Here is a 15,122-nt window from a genome sequence, read left to right as displayed (position 1 = left end):
GTCCTGGATTCCGATGTTGCTGAGGCGCTGTACTAGGGTGCGGTGGCAGACCGTGTCGAATGCCGCGGAGAGGTCTAGGAGGATGAGGGCCGCTGTTTCACCATTGTCCATCAGGGCTCGGATGTCATCGGTGGCGGCGATGAGGGCGGTCTCGGTGCTGTGATTGGCTCGGAAGCCGGACTGTGAGGGGTCGAGGGATCCGTTCGTCTCGAGGAAGGCGGCCATCTGCTTGTTGACGGTCTTCTCGATGACTTTCGCAGGGAACGGGAGGAGCGAGATGGGGCGGTAGTTCTTGAGTTCGGTGGGGTCCGCTGTTGGTTTCTTGAGCAGAGCGGTGAGTTCGGCGTGTTTCCAGCTCTCAGGGAAGGTGGCGGTGTCGAAGGATGTGTTGATGATGTCTCGCAGGTGGGGTGCGATGACAGCGTCGGCCTTGTTGAAGACGTGGTGAGGGCAGGGGTCGGTCGGTGATCCGGAGTGGATGGAGTTCATCGTGCGGATGGTGTCTTCGGTGCTGATCGGGGTCCAGGCGTGGAGGGTGGTGGTGGGGGGTGGTTGTTCGGTCATGGTGTGCGTTGGTTGGTTGTTGAAGCTGTTGTGTATGTCCGCGATCTTGTTGTGGAAGTATGAAGCGAGGGAGTTACAGAGGTCTTGCGATGGGGTGATGTTGTTGTTTCCTGTGCTGGGGTTGGAGAGCTCTTTCACGATTTTGAAGAGTTCCTTGCAGTTGTGTGCGTTGTTGTCCAACCGGTCCTTGAATGCTGTTTTCTTGGCGGCGCGGATCAGCTGGTGGTGCTTCCGGGTGGCAAGCTTGAAGGAGGTCCTGTTGTCCGGTGTAGGTTCCCTTCTCCAGACTTTCTCGAGGGCTCGGCGGTTCTTCTTGGAGCTCTTGAGTTCGTCGGTGAACCACGGGGCTTTCTTGCTGCCGGGTCTGCTGGGCGGGGTCCTCAGAGGGGCGAGTTCGTCCGCGCAGTTGCTGATCCACTTCGTGAGGTTGTCGGCGGCCTGGCTGGGGTTCGCTGAGCTGGCAGGAGGGTGCTGGCTCAGGGAGGTGGCGAGCTGGTCTGCTGTGATCTTGTTCCAGCTTCTGCGGGCGGCCTGTTGCTGGTGGTGGTGGGTCGTCGTTCTCTTGAAGGTGAAGTGGACGCAGCTGTGGTCCGTCCAGTGAAGCTCTGTGGCGTGGCTGAAGGCGATGTCTGTGCTGGATGAGAAGACTGCGTCGAGTGTGTGTCCGGCGAGGTGGGTGGGGGTGGACACCAGTTGCTTGAGTCCAAGATTGGCGAGGTTGTCGAGCAGGGTGCTGGTGTTGCGGTCGTTGTTGTTCTCCAGGTGGAAATTGAGGTCCCCCAGGAGGATGTAGTCAGCTCCTCCCCCATCCCTCCAGTCTTGCGGCAACTTCTCTGCACACCACCTGCCCTGCCAGTATATGCCAAAACCGTCACTGCCTGCTGCATCAGAGAACATTTGAACATCCCACTGGACATCTTCCTCCCTGGCCAATGGCACTCCATTAAAGGAGTTTAGAACAACCGACCACATACGCAAATCCTTCTTCACCCCTGCTGACAAGCGGACATGGTGGTGTGGCTAATGCTGTCCTGATAATGCCTGGCCTAACCGCCTACAAAAAGTCCTCCCCGCCACGACCACCCTGCAGGCGAAATTAAGATGACCCAGTAACACTTGAATGTCTTTCACCGTCACCTTCTGCCTTGACAGCATTCTGTCAAACAATTCCAGCATTTTTAACGTTTTGTCTTCTGGCAAGCGAGCCCGCATTGCCACAGAATCAATTTCAATCCCCAAAAAGGATAAAGCTGTAGCAGGTCCCATTGTCTTTTCAGGTGCCAAAGGCACCCCTAGATCCTCCATGAGCTCATAGAAAGTGGCCAGAGCTATCTGGCATTCCGCGGAGCCTGGGGAGCCGACAAAGAAAAAGTCGTACAAGTACTGTGTTACCAAAGTATGACCTGTGTGGTGAGCGAAATGCCACTGCATGAAAGTGCTGAAACATTCAAATAAAGCACATGACATAGAGCAATCCATCGGTAATGCTTTGTCCACGTACCATTTACCCTCAAAATGGATTCCCAGAAAATCCCAATCATATGGATGGACTGGAAGCAACCGAAACGCCGACTTAATGTCACATTTTGCCATCTCTGCAGTTGCGCCCGCGGTCACAACTAGTGACATGGCCACGTCAACTGAGGAATATGAAACCGAGGCAGCCGCCTCATCAATGAAATCGTTCACTGAAAACCCCTCTGGCCATGACAAGTGCTGAATCAGTCTGTACTGACCTTCCTCTTTTTTTGGCCACTACTCCAATGGGTGATCAAATTCTCAATTGGCCAGTCATTAAAAGGGCCTGCCATCCTCCCTTCGCGCACGTCTTTGCTCAGTTTTTCGTCTACTATCCTGCTATGCCGCTGCTGATTTCAGGTTATCTGCCCACCTTCTCTGCCTTGGTCCCCGGTAGCCTAAATGAAAGTCCCACTGAAACCCATCCAAAAGCATCTGTTTGCCCCCAAATCCCCATACCCCTGCAATGCCTCTCCCAGCTTTGTCACCTTAATTGGCGGAAGAGCCTTTAAGCCCAGTACCCTGTGCTCCTTTACTCCCCCTACCGCCCTGGAATTGCTGCGAAGTACCAGATGTGCCTGCACCTGACTGCTGCCATTGCTGGCCTCCCTGTGTTTTGACTCCCCAACAGTTAACAAGGGGCTGCGCCTCCCACCCCGCCCCGGGTGGGCTTTCCCTGAAAGGGCCGGTAAACGAAAGGCAGCCCACTAGCTGTAAAAATGGTCTTGCCACCAGTCGCCTCCCCCATCGTATGCTGCCATAAATCATTGTCCAACTCTCCCCATTTTGCCTCCGAGTCCCACGCCATCCGTGCCCGGAATTCTTCATCATATTGGGCCCATGCATAACCACCACCCGTAATCTTGGTTTTCCGGATTACATCCATATACTTAAATATAGCCATACTGCGCTCAGGAAACTTCTCGCAGTATACACTAGCGTAAATCAAAAACGCTGCTGTCCAGTTGTCAATAGTCAACGGAACTTTAGGGTGCTTTGCCAACTCATACTCCTCTTCCTTAGAGCCCTCTTTGGACCTTACCTCCCTATGAAGGAGCTTCAATTTTTCAACGTATTCTCCTTTCCATATGCGCTCCTTGGTTGACAGCATTAAATGGGCACCCAAAGGCTTTGTCGCCCCCATGCAAGGTAGCTTCTTAATTTTCAATTCCTTACTGTCCAAAGGCTCCTTACCCTCCCCCCGCTGCATCTGTGTTAGTCCCGCTCTCAACCTTGGTACCAAGCGCTAATCCCCAATCTCCAGTGCCTACCCCTGTATCCTTAACGTATCTACCCGTGTGTAATCTCCCCTCTGTCACCCCCCCACTTCCCTCCCTCGATCCCCACAGACACCATTTTAGGTTTGGCCTGTGTTCTAGCAGTCTCACCTGGCTCTAATGAGGATGCTCGGATGGACTCCGACCGCCGTGCCAACTTCTCAGATTGATCCCCTGTACGAGGAGCCCTCACCGATGGGCCGCGCTCTCTCTTGGATCCTGCCGCCACTGCCTGTTTTTGTGGCACCGCTCCCGCAACCTGTAAAAGACTATGAGACACATTAGAGGGCCCCCCTCCTCACTATCCCGCAATTCCCCTTCCTCATAGCGGTCTTCATCATAATCAAGCAAAATTGTTTCCTCCACCTGGAACACCTCAGTAGCAAAATCAACAGCACGGGCCTTACCAGACCCAGCATGACCCCAACTGCCCCTAACAGCCCCTGAATGTCCTCCTTGCGGGGGAGCCGACTGTACCCACCCCATGCGTTGACCTCTTCCTTTGGTAAGGCTGACCATCTTGACCTGCCTGACGTTGGGGCAAGCGAGATTGCGCCGGACCTTCATGTACTGGCCGCGACGGGATCCTCCGCCAGTACGGAATGTGCCACGCAAGGCCTCACCCTCCCTTCTCCTCGGTGTACTTGGGCCACACCCCGCCCTACTAAGTCCGCAACACTGCCATGCTCCCTGCCCTGCAAAGAAAAAGTTTGGAGTGGTGTGCTGGTTCCCTGACTCCTATCTGAAAAACCTACCCCCTGCAATCCGCCAGCAAAATCCCTAGCCCGCCTGCCCCTGGACAACCCCAACCGAACTACACTTACCAGGGGGGGATTCCCCCCTTCCTCCTCCCCACTCCATTCCAGCATTGCCTGAACCACCGCGGACGCAGGCCCCAAACCCTGACCTCCCCCCAACACCAACATACCCCCGAACCCTGCCTGCTCCCCTCCTCCTGCCCTCCCTTTTTCCAATGGCAACCCTCGCGCACTCCCCACGCCCAATTACCCGAACATCCTCTGAGAGCTCCCCCTGATACCCCGAACCCCTTCCACCCACAAAGGGAAAATATCTAATCCCTCCCAAGCCGTGCCACCCCCAGCAGACTCCAACTCTACTGAAAGCTCATCTTGAACTTCTAACCCCGCTCCCCTGTCCCCTGCTCCCAAAAACATTTCTCCTCCACCCCTGACAGGACACCCAAAACACCCCAACTTGAAGGAGGGGGTGCCCCAACCCCCCAGACTCATGAGAGGAACCCACTTTCTGTTGATTGTTCCACCCTCCAACCTGCGCCCACTCACCCTCTCCTAAAGAGCTCCCCCCTAAAGAACCAGTCTCCCCCCTCAAAGGAACTGTGGGAGAAAAAAGCAGTGGGCTACATATCTGCCCATAACCTCTTTCTTCCTCCAACTCTGCCCCCAATCCTACACTACTCTTGTGCCCAGGGGAAACAACCCTTGATAAATCCCTCCCTCCTGCTTGAAAAGTCAAAGTGCCCCAGCCTCTCCCACCCTTCGCGCTGGCACTAGCGCCTTGATTTAAGTGGCGCACGCACAAAGGGAGACAAACACACCCTGTGTTCTGGGGTGTCGACCCGCCCGCCCCATCCCCGACCAAGTCCTTAACTCGCCCGGCCTCATTAATCACCGGTGCGAGGTGAGAGGCAGGCAGAGAAGACGCGCGCCGCCTACTGCCCCGCCCTCCCCCGCGGGGGAGGAAAAGGAGTACTCAACCGGCTCTATTAATAACGCCTGCTCCCTCGCTCCACCTAACGAATCAGCGCTCCCCACGCTCCTACCGCACACCACCTCAGAGGCTCCCCCCTCCTCGGGCTGAAAAGAACGCATCTGGCCACCTTTTTTATATGCGGGCGGCCCCGTTCACTTACCGGCACTATATTCGGCCGTTTGGGCGACGTGAAGACGGCAACCGCCGCTGCCACACCCGCTGAGGCCTGCTGAGCCGGGCACGACGGCCCGCTACATCATCAATGACGAGGTCCATCCGGCCCGCCTCGCTAAGGAGCCGGAGGGCCTCAAGTACTCGATAATCTTCTCCTGACATTCCGCAACCAATACCGCCAAATCTCTAAACTAGAAATTGAAAGTATCCTCAAAGCACAAAAACTACCCCAAAAACTACCACAGCCTAAGCTCCCAGCCACCAGGTCACCAAACCTAAAATGGTGTCTGGGAGCAGAAGCCCAAAGCATTTATGCCTGGGCTCCTTTTGGGCTACAAATAAAACAAGCCCAAAACAAAATGGCTGGCGCGAGGCCCGCCCCCCCCTGCCCCACTAAACTGCATGGGGGGGACCTCCCTGCAGACGGCTGCCTCCCCAAGCCCTCCTTCCGGGTACTCGATCCTCACACATTCCACCTAAGAAGTAGTGCTTGCGCCCAGCTGATCGTCACCAAACATGTAGTAAGAATATGGAAGTCCCACTCGGCACCAGTTTCATGATGCATGTACTTTATTAGTACAGGAAAGAGACCCTACACGTCAGTCTTGCCAGGCACAGCACAACGGCAGACTGAACAACGCCTCACCCCACATTCTAACTATGACATCATATAGAACGTAGGATTGTCATAGGGCAGAGTGCAGCATCAACCTAGTTGATGCTGCCTAAGCGTATTATAACATGCAGTCCTTCTGTTTTTCCAAAGGTCCAGTTGTGTTCTGAAGATGATCTCTTGTTATGCCTCACTTATGCTTGAGACTAGCTTGTGGGTGGTATGACTCCTGACCTTCCATAACCAATAGGGTAAAGGTTCCCAGGGATAACTCTACTGCAAACAATCTCACAGCGCCCCTCACCCACTAAATCCAAGATGGAGAAACCCTTCTTCTCTTGTGACATCACAAAGGCTCTGCCTGAGCACCTTCACAATGGGCTGTCACTAGTCTATTGTGACCCCAGACAAGCTGGGGCAGGACAGAGTGGAAGGGGATGCCTGACACCTCCAAGGGGTGGTAACCTCTAAAAGTTTCCTCCACTTCAAAGTAGTCACCAGGTATAAATGTTGGACCTCAGACCCCAACTCTTCAGACCACTTCTAGACCTGTGGAAGCTCTGCCAGGAAGAAGAACTGCTGTGCTGCTGAAAGGACTGCCACTGTGCGGGACTGCTGCTTTGCTGGACTAGTGCCTTGCTGGGCTGCTGACCTGCTGCCCTGCTTTCCTCCTGCCTGAGTCAAAGGGATTTGGATCTGCACCTGAACCCAAGACTCCCAGAGTGACTCCAAAGCAAGGGCTAGTCTGCCTGCCTCCTGTTATAAGCCACAGGGACATAACAGGCTCCCATCTACCTGCACCAGCAGCCAGATCAAGCTGGAGCTGATCCCCAAGTGATGCCTCTCAAGTCGTGGACCGTTTGTATGATCTCAAACAGGGTGAATTGAAGTTTTAGGGGTCTTTGCGACTGCACACAGGCCTGTTGTTGTTGAATCCTTATTACTTGCACAGCCCGGTAAATACCGTCGTTCAGAGTCTTCGCACTGCAGCATCAACCACTCGCAGGGAACACCACCGCGAAACTCCAGCCCAACTGCTCACAATGGCAACAGGATCTTTGCTCAATAGCGATGACCGTCTGCAACACCGGGCCTGCTCTTTGTGTTCCATCGGCAACCCTCAGCGACACTCCTCTGCTCTTCCACCACAAATGGGACAAATTGCGCTGGGCTGAGAAGGTACCTTTTCAGCGGGACTAACCTGGTCCCTCTATCCAACTCTTGCTCCATTGTGGTCCACCTGAACTTATGACTTTCTCTCATTCTTGAATGCCCAAATAGCCGTGAGTGACGTGTTGGGCTTTTTGGCACTATTTTCACAAACACTTTACAAAATCATAACTCTGACTCTACTTAGATTATTGTAATTTTTGTGTCAATATATTTTTTACATTTTGCTCTATTTTTCTAAATTGGTTTGAGGTTTTGTCTTGTGTTTTCACTTTATTACTGTTTGAAGTGCTGCATAAATATTTTACACATCACCTACGTTAAGCCTGACTGCTCTGAGCTAAGCACAGGTTATTTTGGGGTTTGCTTGTGCCTCACCCTGACAAAGATTATGATTGCTGCTTGAGTAGGGTTTCACCCCCTCTACCAGAAACCCAAATCCTCACAATCATGTGAGGCATATCTCTCAATCAAACACAGAGGTGAGGTTTGAATTCAAACACATCATTTTCTATGTATTCACCCCAAAGAAAACAAGCATTTGCAATGCAAATCAGCCTCGTCTTTGGGACCTTCTATGTATTTAGCTATGCAGCACATTAGCCTGGGTGCTGAGCCATTTACTGTTGTTTAACATGGAGGGAAAGTAAGCACCAAACTGCGTAACACACCAGGTATTATTTTAGTTTTTAAAACATAAATAAAAGGCATTGTCAATTACAATGCCAATAGCTTAAACTCACGTAAATGGGAGACCTATTGCATTGCAAATGCTTGTTAAAACTTCATCACCAGCAAGACCCGGCCCACTTAAAGCCCTGTATACATGCCAACACTTATTGTGTAATGTAACTGTTAGCATGCACGGTGAAAAAGTGACATGATCAGTCAAGACCCCTTTTGTACCACTTGTAAAAATCAGCATTTATAAAAGCATGTGTTGGTGCCACCAAGCCAGGCTATTGGCTTTGTCAAGTGCTCCAGCCGGGCCCTCGGAGGCCTGCTTACCCTTGGTGTTCACCTGGCAGCGGACGGCACGCCATGCAGCCACAGCCGACTGCCTGCACAGATCTGTTCTGCACATGTGTTCCGTGCAGGGGGCATGCTGCCTGCCCCCCCCTTTCCACGAGGTGTCCCTTTGTGGGAAACAGGGCAGTCGGTAAACCTCAGTGGAAAGGTATTTTAAGAGCCTACCCTCCTCTCCTGCAATGGTTATGTTCCAGGCGGTGGGGAACACACAAGCCAGCAATGTGTTCACATTCTTGTTGTGCAAACTAAATACGCAAATAACCATACACAGAATTATTTATCCGGTGGCAGTGAAAATCAACCCCTGTTTTTAGAGCCTCTTTCCGGTTTAGAGTTTGCCTCTTGCAAGGACGTGGCTTTGGTTTTAGGAACGTGGTATTAAGTGTGGCCTGCTTTGATGTCCTGTGGTGGGCTCCCCCTCGGCCAGCCATCACGAGGCCGCAGCCGGCCAAAGTATGGCCATATAGTGCGTCGCTTTATTGGCTAATACCGGAAGAGTATTGTCACCAGACTTGGCATCATAAACTCATGTAAATACCGCGGCCTCCCTCCCAAGGCCCGCAGGAAGATGTCTGCTGTGTTACACACATGTGGCTTATTCGCAACAGAGATTCAAAAGCAATGCTAGCCACGACATACTTCAAACGCTCCGGTGAGGGGCCCGAAGGAGAATGTCAGATTTCAAACGACATCCGGCTACCCAAGGGGTTATTCCTGTTCTGCAGGGTCCGTGCAAAAATAAAAAGAATAAAGACAGAAAGCTAACCAGTACATGTCTCACAGGAGCTATAGGTTTGAATGTCTCCACATAGTAGCGTGCGCCAAACATATTGTAGTTGACATATATATCTTTATCATCAAACTACTTTTCTTTTTTCAGTAGTTCAATTGTTTGGCACGTGCACATGCATCAACATGCACTTAGTGCATTAGTGTGCATGTATACAATATTCATATGTCCACATATACGTACTGGCACACACGCAGATTAGTTTATCCAGACATACCATACTCAATCTATCTATCCATCCATCAATCTAGACACGTACACACGTTTGTTTTCATTGGTATATAACCACATATGTTACACATACACACCCATACACAATATACAAATGGGCACTCGCGTGTATATGTATATGAATGTATAAAAGACATACAATACTGCAACAATGGGCGGAGTGTATTTTTGTAAAATATGCATCATAAATGTCTGGTAATGGAACTTAAATGTGTGTGTGCATGACCCTTTTCAATATGTACATGTGTGTTATAACCATATATAGGCACACACGCTATATACACCCCTATACACACACTGTGAAACATGTGTGAGAGAAAGGGGACAGAGAGTGAGGGTGAGAGAAAGATAATGTATAAATTGTTTTAACACCAGACAAGGAACAGACTGGAGTGACAAGGAGACCAGGAAACCCAAAGAAATGACCGAGCCTTTAAAAATCACACGTTGTGAAAGCTTTTTAAAGCACGTGTCACACAGATATTTCTGCCTGTGGTGTGTATGCAGTTAGAATATGCAGGTATGCAGGCCTATAAGCACACACATGCTGACAAAGAGACACAAACAGGCACACACACAGACCCAGCCAAACGCATCTATGGACACAGAAACACACGCGCATTGGTACACACACAGACACAGACTCAGAGGCATACACATACAAAAACACACACACACACACACAGATATACTGATTCAGACACAAACACACCCGCACAGCTTGGATCGATCTTTAAAATTCTTGATGATTAGTTTCCTGGAGCCCCCTGAGACTGCAGCTTTCGCTGCTGTCAGGGAACCGCCGCTGTGGGCCTTTGTCAGCTCGTTGGTGTGGCCGGCCGCGCCGGGAGAGAAGCCGACTTTTCTAGGTGTCTGCTTCTCCTCTTCCAAAACCAACAGTTGATGGACAGAATGCAGAACAATGTCATACATTCACCCCAGTACAGAGATCTGGGCCTAAATCCATCGTTGTTTTGCTCAGCATGCCATTCCAGTTTGAACCCAGCCATATGCAAATCAGTCTTGACCCTGTGCCTCATGGGAACAGTCCAGCCCGAACTGCCAAGCCAGGTCCTCCCTGGACAGGAAACAAGCATCCTAGGACCGGTTTCGGGGTTTCACCCCTCTTCAGCCAGGATAGCTTGGTTCCAGCGGCATGGAGAGCACGGGACCTACGTCTAGGCATACCTGTCCCACTCGGGGTGACAAATGCAAAACCAACAGTTGATGGACAGAATGCAGAACAATGTCATACATTCTCCTGCCAGAAACGCGGGGAGTATGGTATGTATGCCGGTGCTGACTCCAGTCACTGCCGCGGCGCACTCACACCAGGCAAGACGGCCTCTGCCAGCCGCCTCCACAGAGCATCTTGGGCGAGGCGGTCCTATTCAAACAGAACCAGGACACACGGCGCACCTGTAGGAGAAGAAGAACCTGATATTCAAGATACTACTGTGGCGGTGCTGCTCTCATACATGTGTTCTTGTGTACACATACGAGAATGCCACTGAGGCTTTCATGTTTCCGCTGTCAAACGGCCCGGCCCACACCGGATAAGGCGAGTGCTGGAGCCAGGGGAGCTCGTTCACGTGCCCTCACCAAACGGCAGTAAGAGGCACTCAAGGATAATAACAACTGCCTTCGACGTTGCTTCACATGATGCGCACGTGAAGAAAAAGCATGAACGGGAGTGCGGGTGGGAGGGGCCGAAAAGGACGGACTGCGGGGGAGGGAGAGGAACTAAATAGTGCCTGAAGTAAAGGGGCCAGTAGCTGTGGCAGGATACAAATCACGACATGGTCGTCATGAGGCGGGACTAACAAGCATTAAACTTATCGGAAAGCTGCAATGAGGAAATAAGCAAATAAGAAATGTGGGCGGAATGTGGGCGGAGCTTCCACGAAGCTTCTCCACTATAGTGTATACTGCATGCTTCGCAAAGCGAGCAGCGCCTGCGCTGCAACACTAGCCGAGGCCTAAAAAGTGAGAAATGTGCATTATTTTCAACTACATTTTTTAATTTATTCAAGAGAACGTGCATTGCACTATGTTTTACAAAACCAAATGTTTAATGTCCCAGCTCGTAGTGGGTGCTGTAGAAAGTAAACAGGACATTGTTTACTTTCTGCTCTTAGCATTGACTTTGCTACCTCTGAGGTCAGGGGTTGCAAAGGCTGTGCCATATGTCGCAAGGGGCAAGCCAGAGTTCACAGCTGTAACCTCTGGCTACCACTTAATGACGGCCATGATTGTGCCTTGAGTGGTAGAGCATAGGAGAACATTGTATAACTTTTACACAAGAACAACCAGTCCATCAAGAAAAATGCAATGCAGGGAAAGGCAGTTTAGTGTCACCTAAAAATTGGATAAGAGTTCATTTGAGATGGAAGCAAAATCTAGAAATGAAAATATTTTCAAAAGGATACTTGAAGAAGACATGTGTAATGATATTATAATATTGAAGGGCAGCAGGAACTGCTGCAAGATATCTTGCATGATGTCTTCAAAATAGGCGAAAATAGCGTACCTATTTAAATTTAATTGCTTATAATATTTACTTTGTAGCCCAGATTTCAAATACCTGTAACACACCCCGGCAGGCAGTAGAGGCAGCATGTATGTATTGCTAGTGACCTGTATTGATTCATATCCTTATTCATTTTCAAGTGTGTAAACTATATTCTTAGCTCATTAATATTTATACACACACACCAAACAAAAGCTCTATAAGTCAGATACTGATATTTCTGAAAGAACAATGCCTAATCTTTCCCTGTCAGAGGATCTAGCAGACAATTGTGAAGTTTGTAGAGCAAGGATGAAAATTATCAGATGCACTTCACAGGTAATTTTGATTGATTGTATGATTAGCTGGGTGAAACACTGGTTGCAAAATTGAGAGATATTGCTATTTGTAATTAACTAAGTGGAATATTTCTAGAATAGTTTTTTGCTATTTTCTCAGTTGTAACAAAAAAAGTATAACTCGTTTGGTCCAAATACATATTATTTTGATTTTAATATACTAAACTTTTATGGGATAATCAGTTAACATATATTGTTTTCTGATTGCATTTTTCTGGTTATAAATCTTCTGGTATGATTTAAGAAATAATATGAAAATTTGAATTACACAAACTTTTAACCTCTTTAAATTGACGAGTACACCTCTGGTATCTTGACAACAATGATGTTGAACTCTAGGAATCTTCATTGAGAATCAAGGTGCAATATCATAAAAAATAAAAAAAAGATTGAATGGACTCATTTTAATGCCTTTAGCAGCGAGGAATGGCACAACTCTTGTAAGGAAGGGGAGAAAGTGTGAGTCCAAGTGTGAATTTAGAAACAATTAATTGGACATCCTTGGGTGCCTTGAAGCTGAACCTTTGAAGAAGAGTGGTGAAGTAGAGGAAGAGCTCCATTTTCGCCAACTTTTCTCCAAGACAGACACGGTTTCCTAAAAAAATGCAGACAAAATACAATTAAGTGAATGATTAAAGTAGCTGCTATGGATTTGACATCTTTATTCAACTGTGTTTACATATTCTACAATAATCCTGCTCCTATATTCACCCCCAGCATTGCTTGTCATACAGTGTTAATTTTCATATATCCTTATTTACAGCCCCATTCCCTCTTACTGTTATGAAATGCATGCATTCATTAAATCTTTGTGAACTGAACAGCCATTATGGAAAAAATAACATGTTTGCAAATTATAACAGCCCCAGAGGTATATAGCAGCGAACCAAGTGACAATCGCACCATATAAGTGTTCATGATTTCAGTAATCCTATCCAGCCTTGACCCTCCTCCCAGTGTATTAGCTTTTTGGACTGTTCAGGAGGAGGGAGCAAGGCTGCAATGAAGAGAGATGAGATGAATGAGAGGAGCCACAATCAGGTACTGAAGAAACGTGTGTAATTTTACCAACTACATATTAAAGAAGGGCACTATCATGGAAGTGTCAGGATCATAGGGGGCATGTCCAGTAGGGTCAAATAGTCCAGGCCAAGAATGTAGCAAGTGATAACATCATTTAAAAAAAAAATACATCTTTTACAATAACTTTGTTATCCCTGAACATCTTATATAAGTTTATGCTAATTGTATTTAGTTCTAAAAATATACTTTTTAAAATCAACACATATATTTGTGTGTGTATATATATATTTATATTTATATATATTCACTGAAAAATACAAAGGTTAAAGTGGAGTTATACATAAATAACATGGTAAGATTTTAACTTACATTAAAAAACCTTTGAAATTCACTGCAAAAAGCAAAGTTTGAAGTGGGTGTAAACATAGGTAATAATAAAGAAAGTTTTAAACCCATAAAACCCACTGAAATTCACCAGTTATATGTAACTGACCCAGATATAACTTGCACTGCCATAGTTTTCAGATATCATCAGTAATGTAATATGTGATGCCATAAGCAGGGCCTGAAACCTGTGTAAGTATTTACATATAACAGGTGGAATTCTGTGTTTTGTTTTAGAAGTTTTTTGTTATTAGAGCTGTTACGTATAACTCTACGTTTTTCTCTGTAAGAAACCTTTGTGAGATCCAAGCAAGACTCTGGGCTCCCACATGTGTTTAGTGTTCAGAAATGTCAGAGATTAGTAGGTCTCCCTCGATAGCAGATGAGTTAGGGCCCAAAATCAGCAGCTACCCACATTGTAAACAAACAAAAATGTTGCGACTGATTACAAGGTTGGAGCAGTTGAGCCGGCTAACCGCTGGCACAGCTGTGCCAAACCCGCACAAGGACCGCCCGCCGTATTACAAGTTGAACTCGTGTGCGGCAGACGGTCCTTCGCCTTTTCCATGCCGTGCTGGAACTTTGGGGGTACACAGACAGGGGGGCACATGTTGTGCCCCAATTAATGAATCTCCATGGTGGGGGAGCCCACTGAGCATCTAACATTGTGGCGCAGATGCGCCACTGCCAGGGGACGACTGTTCCCTGGCACGGCCGGTGGTCCTCTGCCACAACAACTTTCAAAGTCGTAATGCGGCGGAAGGTGGACCGCCACCGTGCATCTGGCAATCGGAAGTTCGCCAGACTCGAAATCAGGCTCATTGATTCTGCTGGATGAAATGTGATGTTTTCAGTTTGCATTTTGGGCGTTTTGTGTCATAGGCACTAAGCCCTGCCACACAAGTTGGGTGCTGTTTCTATCAGTTGATGTGTAGGACTAAATAATAGTAGAACATTTGTTATTACTAGTTGAATTTCTCTACATTTGCACCTTCCAGATGTGAGCCAGTGTGCAAGAAAGAAGGAGTTTTGCAAAATGCCCTCTGAATCTCATGACTGTATGGATAACCCAGTGCTTAATTTGTAAAATATGAAGTGCAGGTGCTCAAATTTTTGGGGGGAGGCCACACCCACTTCCTCAGCTCCACCCACTTCCACCTCTGACTCCACCCACTTACTATACTGTCCCCCACCCACATCTCCTTAATGCACCCTCTCACATGCATTTCTACATGCAGCTCTTGGTGACAGGTAGACGTAGTAGCTCAATATTCTATATTAGTATTTTAACTTATAGACTGCAAGTAATAAAAGGATCTCCCCCACAAAAACAGTATCCCACTGAACTATTTGTTACACGCGCATTCATTGGGATCTGCATGGTGCACGTGCTTTGAAGCATAAACCTTCTGTGCTACCCTATGATTAGTCAAAAGTTAACTTCCACTAGACAAAGCTCGATTCTCTGTCCATCAGCTCCATGAATCACCAGTTATATTGACATTTTTATTTTTGCCAGAAGTTTGCTGGAGACCAGAAACACTGTAGCAGGTGCTTTTAACTCCATTATATATTTGAGAAAATGGCACCACGAACCAACCTGCCCCCAAAGTCAACGCCCAGTGCTGTGGCGATAGTCACTCTGCCCTACAGCTGGCCCTGTGCAGTCATGTGTAAGGTGCCTGTTACAAATATTCACTGAGCCAGGTACACACAGTTTGGAGAAAAAGACAGATCTAAATTATTTCTG

Source organism: Triturus cristatus, chromosome 4_2 (genome assembly GCF_964204655.1).
Source record: "Triturus cristatus chromosome 4_2, aTriCri1.1, whole genome shotgun sequence".
Taxonomy (NCBI): Eukaryota; Metazoa; Chordata; class Amphibia; order Caudata; family Salamandridae; genus Triturus; species Triturus cristatus.
Note: the sequence above shows the minus strand (reverse complement) of the source record.